Source organism: Anthonomus grandis, chromosome 8, assembly GCF_022605725.1.
Source record: "Anthonomus grandis grandis chromosome 8, icAntGran1.3, whole genome shotgun sequence".
Taxonomy (NCBI): Eukaryota; Metazoa; Arthropoda; class Insecta; order Coleoptera; family Curculionidae; genus Anthonomus; species Anthonomus grandis.
In genome coordinates, this window is record NC_065553.1 from 26142009 (window position 1) to 26161978 (window position 19970).

At 33.8% G+C, this 19970-nt stretch overlaps 1 protein-coding gene across 1 annotated transcript in view; it reads left to right on the forward strand.

Moving 5' to 3' along the window:
* LOC126739394 (nuclear pore complex protein Nup153) overlaps positions 1-13762 on the forward strand; it is an 84578-nt gene extending 70816 nt beyond the window's left edge. The window contains exon 10 of the mRNA XM_050445059.1: positions 1-13762. This exon is cut by the window's left edge and continues 15611 nt beyond it. The gene's annotated coding sequence lies outside the window, so the exon portion shown is untranslated.
* Positions 13763-19970: the final 6208 nt, after the last annotated feature.

Consider the following 19970-nt stretch of genomic DNA (forward strand, 5'->3'; position numbering starts at 1 on the left):
ATATTCTAAACGTCATAATCTTCTTCCATCTCACGTCCTCACAGATGTTCAGTATGGGAATCTTTAAAAATGAAGCTGCCAGTTTAGTTTTAGGTCATTTTAAATTGGTTTACCCACCTGGTCTAGATAAATCAGTGAATATAGAACAGACGCTCGTAACTTTTTAAGCTATCATCTATCAGCTATATAATGACATTCCTCCTGATCTTAAATCACCGCTTAATAATAAAATTACTGTTTTAGTAGCATGGATATACACACATCAAAATGGTCTAGGGAACACATACAAATATGTTAATATTTTTGAGAAGATTGGAAAAAAAGTTAATTATTGCAATTTTTTTACATTATTCGAATAAAATAACAGTATAATTATTAACTTTTTTTGTAGATTATAATTTACTCATAATTTAGGGCCCAAATAAAAATAAAGAACAAAATCCATTATAAAAATAAAAATTTACCAAATACAAATTAAACTAGTAGCCAGATGGTCCACCTCTATTATTAATAACACTTTGGCATCGCCTAGGCATACTTAAAATTAAATTATTAATTAATTCTTGGGGCAACTCCTCCCAAACATGTGTCACAGCAAGACGAAGCTCCAGAGTGCTTTGAAAAAAGTCAAATCGTTGAAGAAGTTGCCTTTTTAACCAATCCCAAACATGCTCAATTGGATTAAGGTCCGATGAGGTAGAGAGCCAGGGTAGAAGATTGATTTGATTTTCCTCAATACCGATTCGTACAAGCCGTGCTCGATGTGGTGGGGCATTATCTTGTTGCAACAACGAATTTGGGCCCATTTCGCGTAAATATGGAACAATTACAGGCAGTAGTATATTATCCCTATAACTTATTCCAGTCATTGTATTTTCCACAAAAATGAGGTTCGTTTTTCCGTCAAGTCTAATGCCACCCCAAAACATTAGTGATCCACCACGTTGCCTTACTAGTTCCCGGGCATGACGCAAACGACTTTCATTTCCTTTCTCTCTCCAGACACGAATTCTACCAGAATCAGGATAAAATGAAAATCGAGACTCATCCGTAAAAAGAACTGTGGTCCATCTTTCTTGATTCCAATTAACATGTTCTTGGAACCACGTTAATCTTGCACCTCGATTTTCTAAAGTTAACTGAGGAACCCTTAGGGGTCTTCTGGCATGAAGTCCTCTCTCATGCAAACCGTTTCTAATAGTTTGACCTGAAACCTCGACGTTATGCACTCGTGAGAGCTGCTGAACCAAAACAGAGGCTGTTACCGTGCGATTTCTTTGAGCTTGCAAAGTTATAAAACGGTCTTGGGCATGTGTGGTAACTCGCGACGGGCCTTGATGCCGTTCTCTAACATCATTTGTCTCTATATCTTGTCCACAAACGGTTAATTACACTGGGAGATGTCTTCAAAGCTCTTGCAACGTCTCTTTGACTTGTTCGTGCCTCAAGCATTCCGACTGCTCTTAGCATTTCCTCTCGAGTTAAATGTCGTCTTTCCATTTTTATTGAATAAAAACTAAATCACAGTTGTTCGGTTGGAACCACAGAAAATGCAATATTGCGTTAGAATTTAAAAATTATAATCCGCGTTATTTCGACAAAAAGTGCAAGTAGCAAAAAACGCTGTTCTGGCATGATTTTATGTACCCAAATATTTATTTTACTTCGTTGGTATCTTAATATTAAAGGTAGTATCTATTCTGTATGAAAATATAAATATATAAAAATTTATAAGGCGAAAAAAACTATTTTTCTAAGTGTTCCTTAGACCATTTTGATGCGTATATAAGTTTGGGGGGTTTATAACTTGAAAATCTCGTTTTACTTATTTCCAGAGGTTCTCAAGTGCAGTCAAATCGGGACTTCGGGGTTGCCAATTCAAAACATTCACCAAATTATCTAAGCCAGTTTTTTTACCAACCTTGCTGAATGGGTCAGTTTTTTCGGCACTTTTTTCTTTTTCATTATTATAGACAATTTTACTTGGCAAATGTTCAGAAATGTTTGGATTCGTGACGGACTGACCTTCTTCTGCAGGTAAAAGTTTCTCAAGCACAGCCAACCGGCTTGCCTATCTACTCCACCCATATACTCATATTTTGCAATAGGCATTGGTTTTTCCTTTTCCTGTCCTCTTCTATTCTTGACCAGAACTATTTCGTTTTTGAATTCTGTGGATATATAAAGGACATCCCTTTTATCTTTCCACTTACCAACCATAACGCCATTTAAGTACTGTGATTTATATTCACCTAAAAAAAACAATAGCTAGAACTTCCAGAACTATTAGAACACAAGAAAAAGTGACTAACCTTTTCCTAATTTAGCCTTAACAACATTTCTATCGGCATGTAGAGTACCCTTGCAGAAAGTTTTTTGTTGCAGTAAAATTTTGGCCAACTCAAAAGAATTATAGAAATTATCCATATATGAGGAGTGTTGGAGCAAAACCGAATAAATCCACCAAACATGATTTTGAGAAAAACCCGAATTTTTAATAACGCAAAAAGTATTTTCTTTTTCTTTTTTTTTTGGTAGAACATATTATTGGAGACGTCGTTCATAATACATTCTACTTAAATACAATTTTGAAAAATTATTATTTTTTGAAATATAACAAAACCAAAAATGGATTTATTCGGTTTTGCTCAAAAGTATTGGATTTATTTAATTTTGTCCAAAATTTTATTACCAAGCAGCAATAAAAACATTGTTTTAAACAAGAGAGCTTCATTTCTTAAAATATTTAACCAATATATTCAGAAAAAATAAAAGAAAAAATAACAAAAAAAAATTCTTTAAACAACACAGTCATTAACTAAAACCTAAATATGGAGTGCGTATTCTTCCTCCAAGCAGTCGCAATCATTGCTAATATTATCCTCTTTCTGAGAAATTTTCTCATTATTCTCACCTTCGTCTTTACACGGCAGTTTTTCGTATCATTCAAATTTTTCTTCACTTGCCCACTCTTTTTCAAATTGTTTTTCCATCAGTTATTTTACACTCTGAATTTTTTTTTAAGGAATGGTATTGCGCAGCGGGGCCTCTGACAACGAAAAGTTCTTTAAATTCTTTCCTCTTTTATAGAGATATTTTTTAACTTCTTATTGGGCTTCGAATCGGTAGTGTTGGAAGCATGCGATTGATATCTTGATTTCTCCAGTTTTTTTAATGTGATTTTTTTGTAAACGAATTCGTTTTAAATCCGATATTCCTGCAACTTTATTAAGATAATCTTGTAATTCCTTGATATTGATAATTTTACACTCTGATCCTAAGACCTTAACATTTCTTCAACTTTTTGAGTTCATGGAAACACAGCAGAATGAATACATACTTATTTGGTGTGAATAAAATGCATCAGAAATAGGAGTGCGCGGTAGCGGCTGCACCTGTTTTAAATCGAAGCAAAATGTCAAATAATTTTCTGGCTCTTCTTTACAATGGGTATAAAAAGCTTGGCTTCTTTTCTTATGAACTCTATATTCAGTCATATTCTCTACTTTACACTGATTTTCAGCCTGTTCATTATAAATTTGGCGTAATTTTTTAACACTGAGATTGGCCGGTAAATAAATCCTTCTAGATTTGCTTCGATTATAATGACTTTCAGTAGCTCTTAATTTTCCGATAAACTCTTGAACTTTATCCCGTTTATCCCGAAAATTACGCGAAACTGCGGTAAACGGCGAGCCGGGACAAGACTAATCAGATGAGCACTACTGACTACTGCTAAAACTATACTGTTAAACTGTTTTATCCCGATAACACATAAAATATGCCGCCAACAGCCGTAAAAGGTCATTACCTTTTTTATTCTAAGTTATACAACCCTGGTGCCATCTCTTATTACGTTAATTAAATTTTCTGGATTTATTCGGTTTTGAATCAAAAGTGGATTTATTAGGTTTTGCTCGATAACATCGATTTCCATACCGAATTTTAATAGGGATTTATTCGGTTTTGCTCGCATCAGATAGTTTATAAAGTGTAATTTAACAAAGTCAGCAACTCATTTTTCATAAAAAGTGGATTTATTCGGTTTTGCTCCAACACTCCTCATATATCGAATGGCCGTGAAGAAGTTTGCCGCGTAACAATTCTAAAACCACCTTTTGGGAATGTCCTTTTCCTCCTATCGCATCAAGCTGACCAGTATATACCAACATTTGGAGAATAAGCCCATCGGGTTCCGTCAACATGTACAGTTTTATGCCATATTTATGGCGCTTATTCTTCATGTACTGCCGGAAAATAAGTCTGCATCTCCACAGTACCATTGACTCGTCCAATGACAGGTTTTTTCCAGGATAATACACTTGGTCCATCTTGAGATTCAGAAATTCCAAAACAGGCCTAATTTTGTAAAGGCGATCAGCTGGTCCTGTCTCTCCATATTCCAGATTTTTTGAAAAATGTAGAAATCTCATAATAAGCAAATAGCGATCCCTACTCATGTATTTTGAAAAACATGTAAGATTAAATAATCTATGTTTTTTCCAGTAGTCTTGTACCCGATTAATTTTTATGGTACCAGTATGAAAGGTGATTCCAATAAATCGAAGCAATTCTGCTATTGTAAGATCTTTCCATTCAGAAATTCTCGATCGGGAAGAGGTTTCTGAATTTAAAAAAGTTTCTTCTGCATAGCGATTGGTTTCCAGTACTATATGGTTTAAAAAATCACCATCAAGGAGCATTCTAAAATCTCTTCTGCAGGATTATCTGGTTCAAATAAATCTTCATCTTCAGAGGAATCCGCTAAAAACATAAAAACTTTTGAATTCAAAGAAAATGCATAACAACATTTCTTACAATCGGTCTCTTGATTTTCGGCAGAACTAGAACCATATAAGGATCGGATCAATTTAGATCTTGGGTGCGACTTGGTTATTGATTGGCGAACGTTGATTTTTTGTTATACCTATGCTATATTTGAAGAGAACATGTAATCCCCGGATATTTTCCATCAAGTATGAACTTCTCAGAGTATTTCAGAAATTTTGTTTACAATTAGGTGTGAGCGGACGAAAACCTTTTCCTATAAGATAGTCAAAGCAAATTTCATTTAAAAGTTACATTGGCGACAAAAAATCGTGTATTTTCTTAACCGTCGGATAAACATTTGGGGTTTTTTTTAAGCGAAAACCGAAAGAAAAACCAAGAGGGCGAGTTTGCTTAGCAATGAACGAGGCTTGTAATGGTGTTTTTATTTAAAAAAAAAACTAGTAGTGTAGTAGATAGATCTTGAAAAATATTCAATGCAAAGCTCGTAGATACTTAATAAATTACAAAAAAGTTATTAGGATTTGTATGAGTCGACAGGTGAGATTCATATCATTGGTACGAATCATAAACCGATTTTAGGCGAATAACCAAAGCGTTTTGGGTTTTACCAATTTCCGATTAGTATTTACCAAAACGTGTAGATGCTGTTGGTTTTTAAAAAGTGACGTCATCAACATACTGTAAAAGTTGTCACCAACATTAGCGGTAAATACTCAACTGCCTAGTAGTTTTTCATTTTTGGTTAATGAGTAATAAAAATAAAGTCTGAATTTTTATACATTGTACTTCATTAGCCGAAGTTCTGGTGAAGGCACTTTATTAGAAGGGATATATTTCTCCTTCAAAGCAAAAATTATTTCTTGCGTTTCGGAATAAAGTGACTGCCTAAAAATATAATGCCTGTAAATATTTTAAAACTAACACGAAATTTGCAGTAAAAAAAATCGACAGCCAGTAAGCACATAAGTCTTATTCTTGGATTAGCAATATTAGCATTACAAATAGAGATGGTCATGGATAATCAAATTAATGTAACAAAAAATACTTCCAAAAGAACAAAACATAGATCCTAAATAATGTCTAAATAAACGAAATTATAGCAGCTACAAACACAAGAAATAAATACAAGAGATTAGGAAATATGACTATTTATAAAGGAATATTATGTAAGAAATGAGAATGTTGTTGTTGAAAAATTGTTTCTGGTTATTATTTACTATTAATAATCAATAAACAATGGTTAAACCAAAACGTTTAAACAAAACCAAGGATAACCACGGTAATTACCAATAAATTGTGGTTATCCGCCTAAAATCGGTTATATAAGTACAACCCACCTCTACATCGGTCCATAATTCTTTACTAAAACCCAGTGGAGAAAGTGGAATCATTAAAAGTTAAGTGTATCATAAGCTGTGGAGAAGTCATAGATAGAATCCGCCTACTGTTCAATCGTCAACGCTACAAGCAAATCAGTTTAATATATAGCAAAATTATTAGTAAAGGCTGGGCCCTTAAAAAAACTAAAGGGGCTATAAATTTCAATACATCCATGAGAAATTATTAAAAGTAAATAAAATAGGGATAATGCATAACAGCAATTTGTTCTTGACCTGTGGATTATCGAAACATTTTCTCTTTAAAACCTAATATTGTAGTTATTTGAGAGAACTTATCAGTTCCATGCTTTTAGCCACCACTGTATACGAAATTTTAAACTATAGTAATTAATTTTTAATGCTTCTATAAAAAATGTAATGTGTGTCAGTTTAACTTTATTTAAAAGACGAGAAATTAAAAAAATGAACACGATTACGGCCTACGGATAGATGACAGGCACAGGCTGAATAATAAAAAAAAAAGGTAAAAATTTATATATAATAATTATTATTAGGGAAATAACCGTCAAATCTATTATATTGGCTCCGAAAATCATTTACAACAAAATACACTTAAAGCAAGAAAAAAAAAATGTAGTAGATATATAAGCAAATCGGTCTGATCCATAGAATGTAGGATTTTTTATATGTATGAAATGTCTTGATTGGGACAGAAATTTTCGCCCCGCATTAATTGGGTGGGATTTTTTTGATATTTTTACGAAAATATCCGGACCTGTACTCGCAAACTGACTGAACAAGATTATGATAGTATGTAATATGAATAGTTTGTAATTGTTTCTTTAAAAAAATATGATGGTGGTGAAATTATGAATAACGTTATTCTGTTAAAGTATGCCGCCCCCTCTCCCCCCGGAAATAGATTTGGATTTGCCATAGGCCAGTTTAAACAGAATCCGGATATTTTTTAATTAAGGACCTGTAAGTTTAAACTCGAAAATTTACAGGTCGGTCCGCCGTTGTAAGGCGTTTAACTGTGATATTCTTGTGGGTCAGGCCTCCCCCTATTTGTAACTATTAACAAAAAAAAATATTAATGATTATGGTATATTTATAATATTCTTCTTATTTTTGTTTTTAATCTAGTTTATTTTTTCACTGGGCAAGTCGGGTTATAGCTTTACTTTATCCATACTATCTGAACGTTTCTAAAGACAAACTATAACATGATGACGCGTTTGCATGTGTTTAATCACTTTCTATTAGGGTTTATTTAAGTAATATGTTTAAGCATGAAATTTATAATATTTTTGGTGACATACAGGGCTTTATTTTAGTATGTGGTCGAACCGCAAAGAGTGATTCTAAAACAGTTCTTACAGCATATCCCAGGGAAACGTCTGATTATATTAAACCCAAATCATGCTTCGATTCAAGCCAAAAATAAAGTGTGCCTAGACAAACACTTATTTATATTTTGTTGTTTGACCCTTCGGGACACATAGGTTAGGAAACAAAATTAAAAATTATAAATGCTTATTATATATTAGATATAAAAATAATAATATAAATTTGAATATTTTAATTTAAATATATATCATATTTTTATACATACAATAAATATTTTATAATTTATCAATCGTTTTTTCCCTCTTTTTTTTTAATGAACTTATTACCATTGTAATGAATTTGACTGTTTTTATTCTTTGTCCTAGGGTGTAGAGGCCGAAACGCTTTTTTTTTTGTCTTGAATTGGTTGACAGTAGGGGAAACTGTTGATTCTTGGACCAATTTTCACAACTTTTTTTTTATTATTTTTAACTACGATTTTGCGTCTTTAAATATGTCAAACTGTTGTTTATACCCTTAGCACAAAATGGCATTTGAGAATTTAATATATCTACTTAAAAAAATGCAATACAAAACCATTGCATAGTGTTCCATGGTACACTATGCTCGTGTACGTTGGTACATGCATCTTATACCTTGGGCCAAGCATAAAACAATAGGTAGATGCAATAATAAATTGTTTTGGATAATAATACAAAAAACTATTACATTCTTCGCCACTTTTGTCACTAAACTTTGAGGAAAAGCATTATACGCATAATTCTTCATCACCACAGTCTTCATTACCAGTTGATATAAGAGACAACACCTCAGATTCCTGATTTTCGGAAGATATTGTCCGGAGTAAATGCACGAGGATATGCTGTTCCCAAAGTTTCTTGCAACGTTGTAGGGTCTAAAGGCTTTACAAAGACCTCACACAGGCTGTAGCTTGTAGGTAAGTGGAGGGATATGTAAGAATTACAATACTTACATCAGATGCCTTGTCAAGAATTGCTGGGCCAAGCTGGGTTTCATGATGGTCTAGAATTAACAGGGTGTGATCATCCTTAAAACTTTTTGCCAAAATTATCCAATAATTTCATAATCGCTTTTTCGTTTGATCAACCTGATGGCTTTGCTTTGTCTATATATCCTACTGACCGTTCCAAAAAGCATCCTTTCTTTAAAGCGGACTCGTAGAAAAATCAACATAGGATGCAACGAATTCATTCAGTGCACCAATAACAGTTACAAGGCCCTTATTTCAGCCGAAGTAGCACTGTGTACCTGCTTTCCAACTTTAGTTCACCTAGTCTTTGAACTATCCTCAGCCCTGTTTCGTCCAGGTTCCAAATTTTATCTGGGAATATCGGACCATATTTTCTATTTATCTTAATATTGTTGTAAAAAAGTCTCAACGTTAGTCTTGTTAAAGCTTCTCTTTCAGCTTAAACTAGCAGCCTATGCTTATGGAATTAAAAGTTGTTTTTCATGTCGTTTTAGAAATCCTCTCTCATCCATTCTTCGTCGGCGATTTTATCATCTTTCCAAGAATCTGGTATATTTTTATTATTAGTTTTTGAAAAAAGTTAACTTCTGACGCCCTTCTTTGTTAAACCGTATTGCATTTTGGCTATAATTTAAATATAAGTGACAAGGCTTAATTCTTCTCCATCTGTATATACTTTCTTCACAGCATAATAGGTTGAATAGTGATACTCGGTGTTTTCTTAGTTGTTAAATTTCGGTAGTTGCCTAGTAAACTTCTTTTTTTAAGACCACCCGTACGCAGAGTGCTTGTTTCAGCAAATCTTCGTCCACTGGCTTGCTTTTAACACCATGTTCCAAACACAACGTTATCTGAACAACAGTTGTATCTAGAACAACATAATAGTATGTTAAGCAACTCGAGTCGAGTTGTCATATGTTGCAACGTCTTGTACCAAGACCCACTGACCCAAGGTACATGATGATGGTTTGACTCGAGGTAAACTATACAATGTTCTCATATAATACAATGATCACATATTTAAACTTGCTGCCCATATAAAACTGTCTATGTAACCAAAAAGTCAGCTATCCAGTGTTTGATCTGAAATATTCCCAGCTTCCGCCTCAAGACAGTATTTTCGTTCAACAGTTCAACAGTTTCACAAAAACTTTAAAATTAATTAATTTTTAGCACACAAAAATTACTTTCGTTCACCAAAACTGTAACAGTTCATTTGCACCGCTATAACTCAACTGAGAAGTTGTTTAGATCAAGATTGTGGACTGGGCCCGCTAGGAATCAGCTACGCGAAGTGGTCCAAGGTACACTTTGGTCTAGGTACAACAGTTTTTCCTATATACAATAAACATTTCATAATTTTTAATTCTGTTTCGTTGCACTAATGTGTCCTGTGATTTTTTTGTGGGTTTCATTTTCTTACTTTCATCTTCCTAAGAATGACTTTATAGAGATCGAAACGTCGACATATTATATATAAACAAATTCTTCTTAAAGAACTTTTTTTTGGTCTGAATCATTTGACAGTGCAAGAATTACCATCAAACTAATATACTGCAGTTCTAATATATTTTCTATATACTTGCATAATATTCTCTATATACTTTGGGAAGTCACTGTATTTACATAGCATATCGGTGGTCTAATTCTAATATCCCGTAAGTGTTAATAAATCTAAATCGAGATTTTAGGTCATGCTTTTCTTGGTTTAAATTATGTTAGAAGGTAAAAAAACAACGAACTAACTTACAAACGGGTTAATAGTTTACGACAGATACGTATTGAAAGTGAAATAATTAAAAAATATCAATACGAGAATGTGTCAATATATAGCTGTTAAAAAGGCAAATTATCGAAAATCTCATAATAATTTTTGGAAGGAATTGTTTTAATTTCATTTAAATCTTCCCACTTCGTTTGATTTTCTTTAGCCCTGAGTGGAAGAGGCCGACAATTCATCATCCAAATGTATTTTAAATTCTATTTTGTGTGTAGTTCTTTGAACTAGATACTTACCAGGTCGAACCTAATTATACACCCATGTATCAATTACCCGTCCTTTTAATTTCCGTTCAATAAAGGCGTGAACACTATTTGTCCATTTTTCTAAATATTTTTGTTCAATTACTGTTTTCATTTTAATGGAGTAGTTTAGCAATGCATTAGACATGACACCATTCTTATTTTGGTAGGAACAACCGTCTGAGTAAAGAATTATTGGAATCTTTTTAATACACTTGTCTTTAATAAAGTTATATACAAAATTTGTAAAAGTTGAAGCATTTAGCTCCCCTTCTGTTTCGTTAAACCAATAATTTGTACAAACATGGAAATCCATATTATAGATTATCAAGTTGTGTACACTTAGCTTGGTTTTTTTATAAATGGCACTTTTATTTGGCACTGGAGAGATTTTCACAGCCTGGATGTCTCCGTTGTTTTTTTTCTTACCAAGAACATTCTTTTTTTCTTTCATGTTCCTCCCCTTCACCAATATTTTTCGATTGCTAACCACAACAATTATCGCACCTATCTTTTTTGCGTTGATATAGATCTAAATTAATTTTTGAACATACTTGATCAAATATTGAATTACTTAAAATGAATTCGGGGAATGAATTCTCTTTACAATATTTTTTTGTACAGTTTGTAGAGATCCGTTCCCAGTCTTGAACTACCTTCTTTAAGGCCCATTCTCAAAAAATAGTTAAAAGTTCCATTACGGCGGGAATTCTCTGCAGTAGAACTTCTCCTTTTGAATACCTATTCGATGTTAGTTGTGACATAAACGGATTTTTCTCTTCAGTTTCGTCTCAGTTCATATTTTGTCAATAACTACTGGAAATACTGATTCTTTCTTTTTTTATTTTCTCGCATGCCTTTTTGTCTTACTGAGCGAGTAATTCCTTTTTAACAGTTTCATCTCTTTTTCTTCTTCATTATATTTTTATCCCAGTGTTCTCTCAGAGCCGTACGATTTCTTTTTTTATTTGCTTCAGATTGTTCTTTTAAATGCTGGTCGAGTTCTTGTTGTTCCAGGCTATGGTCCATGCTGATTGTTTCTTTTATTTTATCATCAAAAAAACCACTGTCAATCTCGTCCACTTCTTAATCCGGGTCTATTACTACTACTTCACTTTCAGCTCAATATTTATTATCTCTATCTCGTTTAATTGATCAATGTTCACACCATTAAAATTACCTTTATAGCTTTCCGTTAAGATCATTTAAGTATAATTGAGCCAGAAATTTGCCATTTTTTTCAGTTAATAACAAGTTCTGATTGCGAGCTTTTTTATTATTGACTAGATAATCTTCGAATATGCAAAGAAACTCAACAGTAAGCTTATCTAGAATTTCAATTAGAACATTTTGTAGCTTGATATGTAGCCAGAGCCGTATCATCTACGACTTCCCCTGGCATCTTACGCTTCCATTTCTTCGTAATGTTACTTCGCCTCGAAAATAACGGAATCACAGAAACTTGGTCTCTATTCTTGCAGGTGGTTCTCCAAAGTTTCCAGTAGTGTCAGTGTTTTTTCCAAAGCAGAGTTTTATAGCTTGAATCATTTTTTGCATTTTATCAAATGTCTGAAGTATTTCTATCCAGAAGAATGGAACAACAATAAAATCGAATTTTTCAATAGCTGCGATAACCAACGCCGCATCTTGCTCGTATCAACTATCTCAGCTTGTGTATCTTGTAACTTTTTAAGGGCATTTCTCCTCTGTGTCAGACTGGCACTTGACTGTAATTTTTTTAATTCTTTGAAGACCTCGATGAGTAGATCTCGATCTAAAGAAAGTATATATTCGTTCACCTGCGCCAAAAAAAATTGCTTGCGAATTGATTGAACTGTCACTAAATTAAGCCAATGATTATCACATGAAATAACACTGGCTACTTCATTTACATTCAATATTCTTTTTTGCGCTCCTGTATGCATATCTGCTATAGTTGCTTGATTATCATATGTTCATATGTTATCCATTATCATGGATTCCGCGTCTTTCCCTTTCATAGGATTGAAATCAATAAATGATGTAATGTATCGAATAAAATAAATCGACTTTGTTCTCAAGTAATAGAAATTTTTCGGATATCATGAGAGAAGTACGACAATGATTCTGGAGTTGCACACACTCTACCTACGTGAGCCTTTAGGGCTAAAAAATTTCCTGAGTTAATCATTTTTGGTAATCGATTCAGGATATCCTCTTAGATCTAAATGTTGTTGCCCGAGAGTACAAATTGCAGCAATGATACGCTCGAGAATATGTTGTAGAGACTGTGATTGCTTTGTAAAATAATATAAGGCCAAATATAATTTAGTAATTATTGAAATTAAGAATCGAATTCGTTGTCACAACATTTTTACTGTATTCATTGGCGCGAAAAAGTAATTTTTGAATTTTTTGCAGATACGTGGTATTAAAGAATTAGGCCGTCGATATAGTACTTAATGTGACTGATTATTTCATCATTAAAAAATTTAATTTAAATAGTAAGAAAACAAGTAAACCCTTTTCTACTATAAATGCCAAACTTTTCGTCTAAGAATCACTCCTTGTACACACCCTGTATAATTGAACCTTTTGCTTTTAAAATACGAAATTTCGTTTGCCCATTGAAAACTTTAAACGTTTAATTTTCAACGATATTGCTGGCTTAGTCTGGAGCATAGTTAAACATTTTAATAATTCCAAATAGATTAACTAACATTTTATTGCTGGGCTGGCAATTTCACATTTACATTATAACTCTTTTAATGAAATTCATTTTCGAGCTTATAAGAACTGTATATGATATTTTCCCGACGTTTATCTAATTATAGGCCCATTTTTTTATGTATATTTATGTTTTGTAAATAATTATTATATTGTTTAGCTAAAAAATTTTAGTTTTTTACGTATAACTGTAAGCTCTGGGTAACGTTTAAATTATATTTTGAACAAGGCGTATTATTTCGAGCTGTCCTAAGTTGTGCCTTTCATTATTTTTTTTTTATTTATATACAACCTAATTTAGTTATTTTATATTATCATTGGCCTAGGCTAGAGATAGATCGGTTCTTATATAAATAAGACTTCAAAAGTCTTAATTTTGCTTTTAAATTCTGTAACACTCCAATTTTGATTTTTATATAAGGTTTAAATCATTATGTTCTTTTTAATTATAATGTAGGCATTCCTAGGTCTCAAAACAGATTTTACGTTCTAAGCTAATTTCATTGTTGATCAATCGTGTGTTTACATGTTTTTTTTGGTTAAATAAATTAAATATAGTTGATACCTTGTGTTGTTTTAAATTTTTTTTAACCCCTACAATTTCCATTTTAGCGAATAGTTGTTCAAACAGAATTCAAAAATGGCAGTAAACTTAGCATATGACGTCGTTCCTTAGAATTATGATCAAGATGCTTGCTGAAAACATAAAAAAACTCAAATTAGTTCTTATGTTGCCAAAATATCTTTAGACTTAATTAATCTATAGGTTCCAAGGCTACCTGTTGATTTGGCAGTAAAGGATAATAATAATAATAATCTTTATTAAAGTATAAGTATATTCATACATATACGATGAAAAGGCAGGAGTGCTGTTGAACATAATTTGTTCAGCAGATTTATACACTTATGCTTAAGGAGAAGTAGACATACATTCCTTTAGTAAAATAAAAAAAGATCCTAAAGCTAACAAATTCAAGAAGAAAAATTAATTTTTTTATAATCTATCATAAAACTAGATGTGTGGGTACAAGATTTGATTATTGGCGGAATTAGCTATTAAATTAAGAAGATTGGGGCAAGGACGAGACATAGTTTTTAATATGATTAGAGAAAGCTAAGATAGAGCAGAGGGTAGACTATTAAATAATTTAGCCAGGTCATATGTGAAAGATCTTTCGAACTTTGCGGATTGATGTCTAAGTATGATGATCCCATTGAATTGCAAATTAAGGGTATTAACATCTGCCCTGAATGTGATTTTTTGAAACAAGTATTGAGGAGACTTTAACTTTATTATCTTATGATACAATACACATCTAGGAATAAAACGTCTCTGTTTCATATTTACCCACCGGGAGGCCTCCAGTTTATGACTTGCGGCGAATACCATGAATAAATCTTAAACAATATTTTTGAACTCGTTCTATTTTCTTACAATACTATGCAGTGAAACAAGGTCCATAAACAGCATCACAATTATTAAAAACAGAGAGAACCATTAAATCGCATAAAACTTTCGTTTTTTGATTAAGGAAATGTCTGGAGTTATATAAGGCACGTAGATTCCCAATACATTTTTGAATGCACATAGAAATATGTTTTTTAAACTTTAATTCGTTATCTAAAATAAGCCCCAAATTTTTGCATTCTGTTTTCATAGGAAGAATCTCATCGCCAATCTTTAAGATTGGCGAAGAACTCTTGTTGATGCTTTAACAGCATGATTATTCACATAGGACGCTAAAAAATAATATTTAATTCCTTTAACATAATTATTTCGTTAAAGCTCAAAGTAAGTAATAAGAAACAAGCACATCTCAAAAGCCTATCCTATATAAGAAGAGAAAACACAAAAGACATCTAAATCTGTCTGCCAAAATGATAGCAGTGTTTTTACATTATAATAGTAAATGGGTTTCACTATTTGTACACAAACTAATACCCTGCGCTGAAAGAAATTCATACCCTTATGCAGAGGTTCGTAGCCTCCATATTTTCTAATATTTTGATATTCTAATAATCTGAAAAAATATATACAGGGCTCGTAAATATCGAGTATGATGATGTTAAGCACGTGAGGGCGTAAGCCCCCCATGGGGCAGCACATGGGGCTTACGCCCTCGTGTGCTGCCTTAATTCCATCTAACGCAATTCAACCGAGCCCAAAACACTAAAAAAATTCGGTAACATGTATGGCAACGCTGCACAGTATTGCAACTTATAGGGAAATCAGGACAAAAATCATTATCACTAGATAAAAGTTAAACTTACCACTTTTAAATTTTTATTTATACATGGACACGTTAACCAATAACATTAAATCATATTTTAAACAAAAAAGTGCATTGGTGTCTCTATACAGGGTGAAATAAATCAGGACAAAAATCATTATTCAACTATAAGTTAAAGTAACCATTTTTTTGGTTTTATTTATACATGGACACTTTTACCAACAACCTATCAAATTATACATAGTTTGAATAGAAATTGGTGTCTTTATACAGGGTGAAAAAAAAGAAGTTATTTACAACACTAAACATCTTCGGGTACATTATCATTTTCTAAAAGTAACGAATCTGTTTCTATATGGTCATTTAAATATTCTACAATATCCATATTCCACGTTATGGGTTTGTTTTGTTTTTTTGACAGATTTCTAAGATAAGCCAAGTTAGGGTCGGAAGTTATCAAAAGGGTTCTAATGAGGTCTGTATTGCTTTGAATTCTCGATACTTTTTGTGTGTGATGTAAACGAATTTTTCTAAATTCTTTGTGTCTGGCTTCGAGAGCATCTTCTGCCAGCTGCCCTACAAGGAGTTCAAAAAAGTTAATAATTTCGCAACCGTGCGTTAAAATTTTATGAACAGTACTAGGCATGTAGTATCATTCATAAAAATTTAAATAAATGCTCCTAGTATCAATAAGTAAGGACTGAAATTTCGGTGCGTTAATCTTAGAACCTGAAGAAAGTACTCTTAAAATTAATTGAAGAAGTTTTTAATTAGAGTTGAGTCGATACCTGTTATTTCAGAGCTAATTTCTATGTTTTTAAAAAATGTTCTGGCAGTATTTCCATCATTTGTGGAACCATACCCGGGCTTTGGCTTATCGACAATTAATCCCAATTTGTCTTTAAATTTTAACTGAATTCTTTTTTTTTGTATTTTCAAAAATTTCCTTACTTTCACTACCTTTTACTTGCCACGTTTTTAATTGTAAGCGATAGGCGATGTGCCATACACACTCAAAAAAACGAATCCAGCAATGAAGTGTCGATAGGCCAAAGCGATAGTTTTCAGCATTTGGTGTTTTTTTCTTTGAAGCACTGGAGTCCTGGTTCATTTGCCTTAGTGTGGCTCCACAAATAATGCACCTGGATGTAGAACAGGTTTCTGAAAGGATATTGGCCACACTACCGTCAAACACATTGAATAACATTTCGTAAGAAACATTTAAATTTTTTTCTGAAATAAAAAGATGGTATTTATTAAGATTAGTTATTAATGACTCAATTTCGCCATGAATGGTTCGAACAACATCTGAAGTTTCTTTTGTAAATTTAAATGCAATTGGTCGACAATACATTGTTGATGATGAACGTGGGTTAGACCAAATACTTTCTCCATTTTCATTATGAATTAATCTAAGAGGAACTAATGCGACAAGAAACATGTACTCATCTGTTGACAAACTATCTTCAAATTTTTGTCAGAATGTATTATAATATCCTGAATTTTTAAAATACTCTCTGCAGTTTTATTTAGAAGCTCTTGAAGATTAACTTCAGCTGAAGTGTCAGTCACAATAATTTACGAGGGTAAAAATGTTTTTTTACATTCAAATAGAGTGCGATAGCTCGGAAAACAGTTGTATGCAAAGAATTAATCTTAGAACGCAGTATGTTATATCTCTCAACCGAAAGGTTTAGGTCGTGGTAAAGTGCTAAGGCGTCTTCAGGTGTTAATTTTTTTGCCTCTGAAGGAATTTCCTTTCGTTGAGAATTAATCCTCTCTGCCGCAAAACATATTTCTTCTGGCGTATAATTTGTCAACAACTCTTGTACTCTGCGCAATTTGGTTTTTTCTGATGCAGCTTCAAAAGGCACATGCGGTCTTCCACGACTAGGTCTTGCTAGGTCATGTCAGTTGCTTCAGTTGGAATATTTGGTTGAAGATAGGGTAAATGAGTGCTTAGTAACCATGTCGAATGTTTTTTAAGAAAAGCATCTCGGCGTCTTCCACAATTGTTCGACATTCTTTCTAACGAAACAGAAAATAGCTTGCTGCTATTTAGCAGCTTTGCTTCAATATCAGTTGAACAATTATCTAATGCAAAATAAGTTTTATTTGTTTCCATTATACCTGATGCCTTTTTATTTTTTTCGCAACTTAGCCATTTTTCATACAGGTATTGTATTTCATACAGGATTGTATTAGGTATGGTTTTTTCTAAAAAACAAAAATTCCGCATTATTCCGCAAAAAGTGATGAATGTCATTTAAAAGCAAACACTTTGGAGGATTGAGCCTAAAAATTTTATGAAACAACTTTAAACTACTTTTTGTAAATTTTGATGAAAGTGAGAAAAAGGGTATTTTAACACTTTTAATTATATATCTGCAAAAGGCTTAACATGAAAATGATAACTTACCTTCGAAAAGGCTGTTCATACTTAAGTGTACAAATTAAAAATATATTAACTTTAAAACACTAGTGCACACTACAACAATTTTTTAAAAATTAAATACTTTATTTGTGCATTTTTGTCCATTGGTTGCAACACTGTGCGCTGTCACCTCGCGGAGTTATGTCAAACGTCAATAAAAAAGAATACTTTTTTTTTTTTTAATGGTAAAAACAAACACAAGAGGAAAGTCCTATGTCACTCTTGGAGTGGTGCTTGCGCGAAGATATTTGTGGGCATTTATCTTGAATCGCTGCATGTTGTATGCGTCGGGAAATATGTGAGGTGGAAGCCCGTTCCACAAAGAAGATGTTCTCCAGATGAATGAGTCCCGATACAGCGACGTCCTTGGGGTAGGCAGGTGGACTCGATGTTGATGAGCCGCAACTGCTAGACGCGTCCTTCTTGCCGGAACAGCCCTGGGTGGGATCAGGCCTGCCAGCTCAGAGGAGCACTTATCGTGATAATAACGGTAGAATAAACAGAGATCAGCCACCTTTCTCCTGTGCTCCAGACTATCCAGACTATTTGTCAGTTCTGGTTTGTTGATAAGACGAATAGCTCTCTTCTGTATAGAATCTAGCAGCATCAGAGCTCCAGACATGCGAGCAATACTCGAGGAAAGGGCGTATTTGAGCCTTATAAAGAGTCAGCAGCTGTTCTGGTGTATACAGTTTTTTCGTTTTGAAAAGCACTCCGAGTTTTTTGGAAGCTGCCCTGGCGATCTCGGCAACGTGGTCATGCCAGGACACACTGTTGGTGACTTCGACTCCTAGAAGATGTAAAGATGATTTCATTGGCAATGCTTTCCCTGCCATAACCAGCTCCGGACCACCAAGGTTAGTCTTCATCGTAAATACTGCAGCCTGCTTTTTTTTAGCGTTAAAATTGACCAGATTGTTATCGCCCCACCCCAAGATTGTTCTAATATCGTTGTTGGTTGAAGCTACTTGTTGCTGCCTAAGATTCTGAGAAGTTGCGGCTGTCGTTGGTTTGGCGGACTTAAATGTGGAAATAAGTGTGCTATCGTCCGCAAAGCTGTAGATTGGATTGACAGTGGTTCCTAGCAAATCGTTGATATATATCAAGAAAAGGGTGGGGGATAGAATGTATCCTTGAGGGACTCCAGCGTTAATGTTAAATTTGTCAGAGAGGTGTCCATCGACGGCTACTTGGATTGTTCGTTGTTCAAGAAAACTTTTGATCCAATTCAATAATGAGTTTTGTATGCCGATTGAGGAGAGCTTGGTTAGTAGTCCCTCATGCCACACTATGTCAAATGCCTTGGAAATGTCAAGAGCGACTGAGCGGGACTCGCCGTGCTTCTCCATGGCCGTCCACAAGTGTGTGACGTAAGCCAGAAGATCGCCGGTGGATCTAAGCTTTCGGAAGCCGTATTGATGATCGCTGATTAGTCCAGATGATTCCAGATATCTTAACAGTTGTTGGTTGACTGCTTTCTCCATAATCTTTGATATTACTGGAACTAGTGCAATCGGGCGGTAATTGGACGGTATCGTCTTCTTTCCCTTTTTGGGTACAGCTTGCACTTGAGCAGTTTTCCAGCTAGTTGGAAATGAGCCCTGCTTATACGATGCCGTGAACAGTCTACATAAGGGAGGAGTCAATTCGTCTGCACAACGTTTTAGTACTAGGGCTGGAATTCCATCGGGTCCAGAAGCTTTGTTGGTGTCTACGCTTTTAAGAATTTTATTTATAATTCGTTGGGGAAACGAAATTTCTCCCATTGATGAATTCACCCTTGGCAGATATGGCGGTGTTTTGCCTTGCGAGTGCAGAGTAGAATTGGACGCGAAGAGTTTGCCCAGTAAGTTGGCTTTTTCCCTTGCTGTTACCGCGATAGAACCATCATCTGCTGTTAGGGGTGGCAAGGCCGACTTAGCAAATCCTTGACTAACGGCTTTCGATACCGACCAGAAAGATCTTGTTCCATTTGGTCAGTGTAGCAGTTTGTTTTTGATCCTGTTGTTGTGACTCTCTTTGCATTCATCAATAATTCGCTTGCAGCTATTTCTGGAGGTTAAAAAGTTCCTCCAATTTTCGGTGGAAGGATGTTGACGCCATTT